Source organism: Pollicipes pollicipes, unplaced genomic scaffold (genome assembly GCF_011947565.3).
Source record: "Pollicipes pollicipes isolate AB1234 unplaced genomic scaffold, Ppol_2.1 Scaffold_6138;HRSCAF=7277_pilon_pilon_pilon, whole genome shotgun sequence".
In the NCBI taxonomy this organism is placed as follows: Eukaryota; Metazoa; Arthropoda; class Thecostraca; order Pollicipedomorpha; family Pollicipedidae; genus Pollicipes; species Pollicipes pollicipes.
Genome location: NW_023596818.1, coordinates 24272699 through 24282064, shown reverse-complemented (window position 1 = coordinate 24282064; position 9366 = coordinate 24272699).

Genomic DNA, 9366 nt, shown 5'->3' with positions numbered 1-9366 from the left:
GCAGCCGGCCGACACCTCGCGTTGGGCGAAATGGCCCTTCAGCCGCTAATCGGGAACGCTGATGTGTGCCCGAAAAAGGGCAAGAGGTCCTATTGGTGTTCGATAGGGCGGATCGAAAGATTTTAACGATGAAAAATGTTAACACCTCTCGGCAAATGTCCATCCTTTTTCAGGATCGACTTGGCACTCATATTCCATAGAAGTTTTGAGCCTGGGCCATGGCCGCCTTAGGAACAAGGAAACCGAGAGTTGCAGTTAACCGAACGGTGTTGGCCGCTGTAGACAGGGTGTCATTTTTAATTCGGTGGGGGCCTTCTTGACAAGGTTGACCAACCCTTCCTTGAACCTGATTTCTCCCCGAATTTCGGACACGGAAATTCGTGTTCCCGACGCCAACAAAGCTAGCGAAAAGTGTGCACATCTTGCATTTTCAATGGACAGGCTGAATAAAATGTATCTCGTCCACTGATAGAAAGCACCGACATCTAAAAGTGGGACTGAGACTGCATGAACTCAGCAGGCATAACGCTATCCGAAGAGCCGGTAAGGTAAATGTTGGTGATCGGTCGGGACATAGGACTAGTCATCTTCATATGAAGCGCGACCAGCGCTTTGACATGAGTTGGAAGTTGATGTAACCAGGACACCCCTCGCGCTTGTGATGTTTCGGCATCATGCGTTAAAGTTAGTTAAAATTGATCAACTTTCAGTTTGCGACAAGGTTCTGTCTAAGCGACGTAATCAAGCAAGTAATAGTGATATTGGGGAAGTTCGACGTTCGCTGTGTTCCAGGTCAGATTTATTTGCAAAATCAGTGAGCAAAACGTTTATATTTCTCCCACTCTGGAACACGTCACGCGAAATGTGTCCAATTCCAATTCCAAAACTTATTCCAATCCTCGACAGCCTGTTTATGACGCAATAAAATGGAAGATAAACCACCAAACTTAACTTTGAATACATTGCCGTCATCTTGCTGCATTATGATTCCGCACACCCAGTGGCTGCGAACAAAGCATACTTTGAACAGCAAATGCAGAGAGCAGCGTGTGCATCTTTTGTGAGAATGCACGCACCTTGTTTTCTAAGAGTGAGGGCTGCTGTGCAGCACGCTATCGATTAAAAAGCGGGGTGTACGCACATAGCAGCTCGCAGGAGCACGCCTCACTCCATCCCATTACCGGATTTATGGGGTGTACCAGTATGTAAGTGGCTAAGTGCATTTGCGAGGAACATTATTCACATAGATAAGACAGCAGTTATGACCTTATTCCTCGGAAAAAGAGGAGAATGCAGATAAAGATGCGTTGCTATTTCGGCACGTCACTTCTGCTATTGTTTTGATAAAGGCATGTTGCCGAAGTATCGACGCATCTTTATATCCATTCTCCGGGTTTTTCTCCGAGGAATGCAGCTATTATTGGCTGTCTTATCTGTGTGTACCAATATGTATGAAACCTAAAGCTGCCAGTTAAAAATTCCAGGCACGCGCTTCAAAATAACTAGGTCGACAACTTGCGATGCTGTTTTACGACACGCAGGAAATTGCGTGCTTCTGCGAAGTGCTTAGCCCTATTTTTATTTTTCCGTTGCGCCCTACCCCCTACCCACAACCACCACAACCACCACCAGTGGTGAAATTCTGCATACGTCCCGTTTTAACAATACAAACGACTCGCGATGAAGTCGTGGAAATGTGAGACAAGCAACCTGTCTAAATGTGAAACTTCTGGGTTGGGATGGCAAGCCGTACCAACAGGCCAATGCCACAATACCATCGAGTGGTTTACACGGCCTTAGAGTAGTATGGACTGGTGGTGCCAATCTCAGCGCATGCCAGTTCTATCAGCGCTCGGGACCCCAGCATGTCCAGCTGGGATTAGGGCTCGCCACACGCGCGGAAATCGGCTGATAGGAAAATGCTTTAGCAAAAGCGCAGTACACATGGTCTCTTATAACCCCAGTGGGGGGATATTGCAATGAGGGCAAAACGAGACGCGGCGTTGGTGACCGATTTCATGAACACACTGGAAACGCATGTTTGCAGACGGCGCACACATCACTTGGTAAACACGTGAAAGCCTGATACGTATCGATAGAACTCTGTACAATGAAAACTTACGTTAAAGTAGAAACTGTAGCAACAGCATGAGTCTACGCGGATGTTGGGACATCACGATAATTGATGCACAGTCATAATCTTCGCTGGAGGCTAAACATACAAGCCTCGTCTTGCGACTTTGACACTCTTACGCTTGGCTTTTGAACAGTCTGACACGAATTTTGAACAACGTCGTTTAGTTATAAGTTTTAAAAGAGCGTTCTAGTCCTCGTGGTGAGCACTGGCATCCGTGGGTAAGTCCCCTTCATGCTGTTGATAGGTACGTGTCATCGAAAGCTTTGGGTTCAGCCGCCTGTACTTCAGGCAGCCCTTAGCAAAACGCTAAGGACTAATGGGCTGATTATGGTAAGGGTGGTTTATTCCGGTTGGGCTATTACATCATCATCACCTGATGCCAAAGAACCCGGCTAGCTAATGCTGCCGACCAGCTAGTCCTGCCGCCGCGCTCACTGCTGTGGGCGCGGAGGGCGTTGCACAGGTTCTATATTTAAAACCTATTTTCCGGCTGGAGATGGTTATTGTCGGCCGGAGGGAGCTGAGCTGGCTGAGCGTGGGCGAGCTCACAGGAGTATAATTGCAGGGCCGCCGAAGAGCCAGCTCAACTAACGACACTGCTTCAATTAGCCTGCGTTGCACAGGACTTTAACACGAGGGTGCTTCGTCTGCCACACGCCCGATCGGAGGCGGGTGAGAGTTGCTGGACGTGCAGAGACACAGCGGATTGCACCAGTGTCCCCGGCATTGCAACATGTTGTAGAACGTGTTCTTTAAAACGGACGGTTAACAAAAACCATTCTCGACAGAGGGATATTTGTCTAATCGAAGTTGGGAAAGGGATGACGGTTTGGCACTGATGCGTGCAAGAGCGCATTATTTTGTTTACATGAAATGAAATTGAACATGCTTTGTCGATGACATTTTTGTGCGTCGAGAACGTGGGTGTAAGCGCGCTATCATAGTCGCATACATTCAGAAAACTTCATTCTTGCGAATGCCTAAATGAATTTAACACAAACTACTCGATCACACAGTGGTAAATTAATGCGAATTTATCAATTCAGTAGGCAAGAAGAGAACTGCAACTGCACCCGTTCTGCTTCACAAACTTGGTGCGTTTATAAGAGGCTGATGAAAACTGCCAAGCTCCCGTTTGTGCATGCTACGGATACTTATGCGCATTTACATACACCCTCCCCCCCAGACACAAACAGACACACACACACACACACACACACACACAACACACCACACACACACACACCACACACACACACACCACACACACACACACACACACACACACACACACACACACACACACACACACACACACACACACACACACACAACACACACCACACACACACACACAACACACACACATATATATATATATATATATATATATATATATAATTTTGATTTAATTATTGCACTATTTGTGTGTTATGGTTCGGCTACCGGAGTTCACAACTGTGTAGAAATATAGAGTCCCGCCTGCATGTAGGGGTTAGGCCTGTCCTCTTTTTAGCTCTTTCTCCGCCTCTAGCGCGACCCGAGCTATCACTGCTTGCCAGTTAGTTACCGAGCCTGATCCAAAATTCACCAACTCCCTCCAATTGTTGGTTGCAGGTCACTCCCGGGCGGCTCGGACCAGCCAGGTGCTGAAAATTTGATATGGTCATTTCGGACGTTATCGACGCGCCGGCCCGGCGGGCACGCGGTGGTCACGTCGGAGATCGGGTCCTGCACCTCAGCGCACGGTAGCAAAAACAGAGCTGCTCTTGGGCAAGCTCGGTGGATAACCTAGCACACACTGCGTGCATCAAAATTATCTTTTCTTATGAGAAGACGAACCATTTCACTCAAGTTTGAGTGCCCTCGGGGATGGGGATGGGTGGGTGGGTGAAGTCTGTCTGTAATATTAAACATAACACACAGACACATGCACACACACATTTGCCCATTGAGATGTAATGTTGAGATGGAAATTCTAAGCTTTTGGCCGGCTGCAGGATGTTTCCAGATAATTGCTTTGAAGAGCGCATTTTACTGAACATATTTCTGTAAATGAGCTGGGAAGGGTAGCATCATACAGCCACATAAGCAATAAAATACATTTTAACTGCTATATGTAGGTAGGGTTTTGCACGCCTTATGGCGATGGAGTCTGTATGCCTTACACGAGGCTCTGGCGTGTTGTTTCTTCGTGTGTTTTGTTCGTTTGCCGATTAGATCCCATGTGTTCAATAAATGCAATAGAATATAATACATTCGGCAAGAGGTCTTGGATATGGTGAGGATTTGGACGTTACAAATCCTCCCTACGCCACAAAAGGCTAATGTTAATTTGATACGTAGATGAGGCAGTGGCAATAATCTCATTTCTCAGCGAAAAACCAGGCGAATGGAGATGTAGGTGTTTGATACTTCGGCGACATGGCTTATCGAAAAAACAGCTTAAGTATAAACAAAGACATACGAAATAGCAAATACTATGCAAAAAACATAAATGTATAATAGCAATATCACGAAAAGCAGAAATAACACCACGCTTCTGCTATTATTTTGATAAATGCATGTTGCCGAAATATAACCGCATATATCCATTCTTCCGGTTTTTCTCCGAAGAATGAGGCTATTACTACTGTCTTAACTGCGTGAATATTGTTCTTTGCAAATGCACTTAATAACTTGACTTAACATGCGTTAAAGAGTTTTCTGTCCATTGGAAAATACACTTTTTATTTAATGTTATCCATTTTCCTCTTACCCCCGGTCTAACTTTCCACCGAAGAAGGCTACGGTCAAAAGTAATGCAAGCGGACAATTTTAACTCAAGCACGCCCTATTACTCACTTTGAGGTGCATTGAGATAGAAACACGGTTTTCATAAAATTATCCCTAGCAAGAAACCATGAGGCTTATCTTGAGAAAAAAAAATGCCTTCCGTCCGAGCTGTTGAGTCATCGTGTGACCTTTGACACAAGATCACCGAATCATGCTTGTTTATTCGTGACCTAGGGTCACAACAGCTTGTATGCGTACCCGTCGCTTCTCAGAGAGTCAGGAAATACGGTTTGATGGTTTAATGGTTTCGACGCCAGAAAAAAACCCACAAAAAACCCACTTAAAACCACCCGTGTCGCACGCGCCCTCCAACCTCCTTCAAGCTATAACATTTAACCACTTGACGTAATAACATTGAAAAACTAGGTTTGGCTTCATTACTGAAGATTATCCTATATAGCAATTCGAGCGAAATTCGTGATCTGAGGGTATAACAGGCAGAAATGGCATAACCCGGGAGTCAGCCGAAAAAAAGATTCTGCACCTGGCCTAGTCCAGGCTTCATAAAAGAGCAGGATATTAACTGCACACAAGGGGGATCATACAATATGAAATAAAGACAACATTGATTAAGCTACATCGGTTCAGCCCTCACCCTACCGGGGTTTGTGCCTTCGCCCAGCGAGAGGTTACTTAAAGGCCCCCTAGCTCTTAGAATTGAGAAAGCCAGAACCGCGAGGAACACAGCACCGGAAGGATCTCGACAAATGGACCTTTGGAAACATAGCGTGATTGTTCGTGTTAGGCTGTCATCGCAAATTTGGTCCTCTTATTACAGATCAGTTGATAAACCCAGAAAACACAAAGGAAATGGCTCCATTCGGTCCCCAAAGTGGCGCTCGGTTGAAACGGCCTGTGATTGATTGAATGTCACGAAGCCCCTGGCGGCCGGCCGGCCCCGGTGGCGTTCTGGCGCTTAACACGAGAGGAAAGGCGTTCCGGCGTATTCCGCCGGTAGTTGTGGAGCGATTTCAGATTAGGTCTTAAAACGTGAAACGTGAAACCTGATAAAACTAAACCGCTGTTCTTTGTGAGTTTTTCACAGATGTTTGCAAAATGGCAGGGCTCCAGCACAGTCATTTGGGCTCCAGTGGTTGATCAAAGGGCAGGTATTCCCACCGCCGGCGCGCGCCGTGCCACCCCCGTGCGGCCATTAGGACATTTTGAGTCGTCAACCGGCGGGACAGTCACCCGTATGAATGCCGAGCAGCTGGTGTTGGCTGGCGCTGGATGAGCGAAGGATATTTTTAAGGATGGTGCGGCAGGCTGCTCCCCATCGGAGTGCCACTCGGACAACGTCGCATTTCGCCAGTGCCGGGAAGGATGAACTGCTGACAGCAGACATGTACTTGCCACACAGAACGTCGGCTTGGGGCCCAGCTGGCGCCAAACGCCCGCGTCTTCATCTAAGCGAGAAAGGCCTTGAGCCCATGGGTCGTCGCTACCATTAAGCCCATGGGTTTCGTGGGTCATCGTAAATTTGAACTTACGGGTGGTCGTAACCATCATATCGAGCGGTGTGGGCCCTCGTAACCTTCTGGTTTAGCTACATGTGCTTCCTACAGCACTTATAATGGTGCCAAGCATCGGGTGCTTAGGTGCGGCAGCTGAAATGATGTGTTACCGTCATCTTTTTGATGGTAGTTTCTACATAAGTTCGGAACATTTTCTGCGTTTATTTGACTTAGTTCTTATTGTCTGTTTTGTTTAATCTTTTTACTCGAGATCACGAGCACAACTTGAAACAGTGAGTTTTGTGGATATGACAATTCATTTTTGATAGCATCGTTTTACTAACGTATTCCGGTGTTACTTTGCTGGTATGAACTCTAAACTCACCAGCCACTTATTCAGTCTGTCGGTTCTTCCGGCGAAGGCGCGCCATTCTACAAACCTGTCAGCATCATTGTCTCCGAATTTGTTAAATGTCTTGAGTCGGGCTCTTTGACCACGTGCTTGTTGACCCATTGGTTCGACAATACCTTGGACGCCCAAGCGGCCAGCCAGGGCGCTGATCTAAGCGCTCATTGAACGGAGATGTCTAGTCAAGTCTCAAATTCTAGTGCTGCAAATTAATTTTTGTCAAACGGTATCAGTCGTTTTTGAAACCTCGCTTCCGATGATATGATATCCAAGTGCCCCAAAGTGTTGCTGCAAGATCAGATTTATCGGATGGCACCCTAAAACGTTTTCCCCCATGAATGCGTTAACTACTAACATAAGTATTCAAAAATGTTTTTAGCGCCACCCGATAAGTTCCATCTTCCAGCAAAATTATGGGCACTTGGAGCATCATATGAACGGAAGCAAACTGCCAAATACGACTGATACCGGTCAATGGAATATTTTTTAATAAAAGACCCTTCCTACACCGATAAAATTGGAGACCTGACCAGTCAAACCGCCCTTAACTGGCGCTCAACTCAGCACCTTGGCTGGCCGCTTAGGTATCCCAGGCATTGGTGAGTGTGCGCACGATGCACACAGATCATCACCTTCACACCGGCAAGAACGAGTGAGGTGAAAGGCTTCGACGGTAGAACTTTGCGACAATCATGCAACACCACTATATACACTCCCGGATGCTAAAAAAGCGAGCCTTCATGGTCATTTAGCTGCATGGTTCCCTGCTCGTTAACTCATCGTGGGGAGTATGTGCTCGTTTGCATTCATTCGCAATACTGGCAGGCAGCCAACCAGCTATTTACGAACACGCCTCGTTCAATACAGTTCGTTGCTGTCCATTTGCCAAGACGAATTGACTAATATCCAACCTAGCTTAAAACCAGCCTAGAAAATTGCGGTTCGGTGATCGTGTTCCTGTCGCTGCAGGGCGTTTTTGCCTCTGGTGAACTCCAGAAACCGCGCCGTCCGCGCTGCGTGGCGCTCTTCGGCGTAAATACATTCCAGTTCTGCAGGCCACAAATGAAGACAACCTGCCGGTAAAGACTTGGTCGAGACAGCCCAGCTGAACGAGTTTTCCGAACGCGAAGCATATGATAGTGGTGACTTTGGACGAATAGAGATTTCCATAGACCAGAAATAAAAGGCGTATGTAATGGCAGATGGGTAACCAAGCAAATCCTTGTGCCGCCACACTAGGAGCCGATTTAGCTCCCCGGCTTGCTGGCTGTATTTTCCGTCGGAAATTGAGAAAAGCGCGCTTCCACCATAGGAAGGAGCGACTGATGAGTTGGGAGCTCATATCGGCCATATAGCAGGATGTGCTAATAAAACGATGCAATCATGCTAGCATTCTTATATCCACAAAACTCGCTGCTTCAAGTTTTGCTCATGACCACGAGTAAGGAAGGCTTAAAATAAACATCTCAGAACTAAGCTGAGTAAATGCAGAAAATGATCCCATTCTGTGCAGACAATGCTAATAAAAGATCAATGAAATCAATCATGTGAGCTCCCACATCTAAACAATGTTTGCCGCCAAGTGGGGCCGCTGCCGCCAACTGGGGCCGCCACTGTTTGCCGCCAAGCCGGCGGTCTGCGTGGCAGGTATATGCCTGCTGTCAGCAGTCCACCATTCCCGGCACTGGCGAAATGCGATGTGGTCAAGGATCATGTAACACTCGGATGAGAAGGGGCCTGACACCTTTCCGCTACCAAATGTCCTCCACGCGTTCAGTGTCAGTTAGGACCAGCTCCTCGGCATCCATCCACTGGCCGACGGCCGAAAATGTCTCGATGGCCGCGCCAAGTTCAACGACAGAGCCTCTTGGGTTAAGCGCCAGAACCTCATCGGTCCCGGCCCGTCCCATGGGTTACGTGACGTTAAACCAGTCACAGGCCGTGTAAAATGCGAGCCATTTGGGGACCGAATGAAGCCATTTACGCAGTAATCCCGGGGTTTTAGCAGCTAAGTTGCAACGAGAGTACTATCACAAAACAAATAACGTGGCCAATCATGCAATGTTTTCGGAGATCAATTCGACAAAGGCTTCCCGGTGCCGTCTTCCACGTGGCTATGGCATTCTCAGCTTTCAGGAGCTAAACAGGCCTTTGAGGGCACCTCGTTGGGCAGAGATGACAAACTCTGGAAGGGCGAGGACTGAATTGTCCTAGTTTGATGAATTTCGTCCTTCCTTCACATCGCGTGATCTTGCTTCGCGTGCAGCTAAAATTCTTGCCTCTCTTGAAGCCAGAATAGGTCAGGCCTAGAATACTGTCCCAGCTGACCCATGAGCCGGGCTCCGACGTGAGCGCCGCGTGCCCATTGGGCCAGTGCGTCGACGACATCCGAAATGACGTGTTAACTTTGCAACACTTGGCAGGTCCAAGCCGCCCGGGAGTGACCAGGAACTGACAACTGGAGAGAGGACGGCGTTCGGATCGGGCTCGATGACTAGCTGGCAAGGGAAGCGGACAGCTTGAGTCGCGCT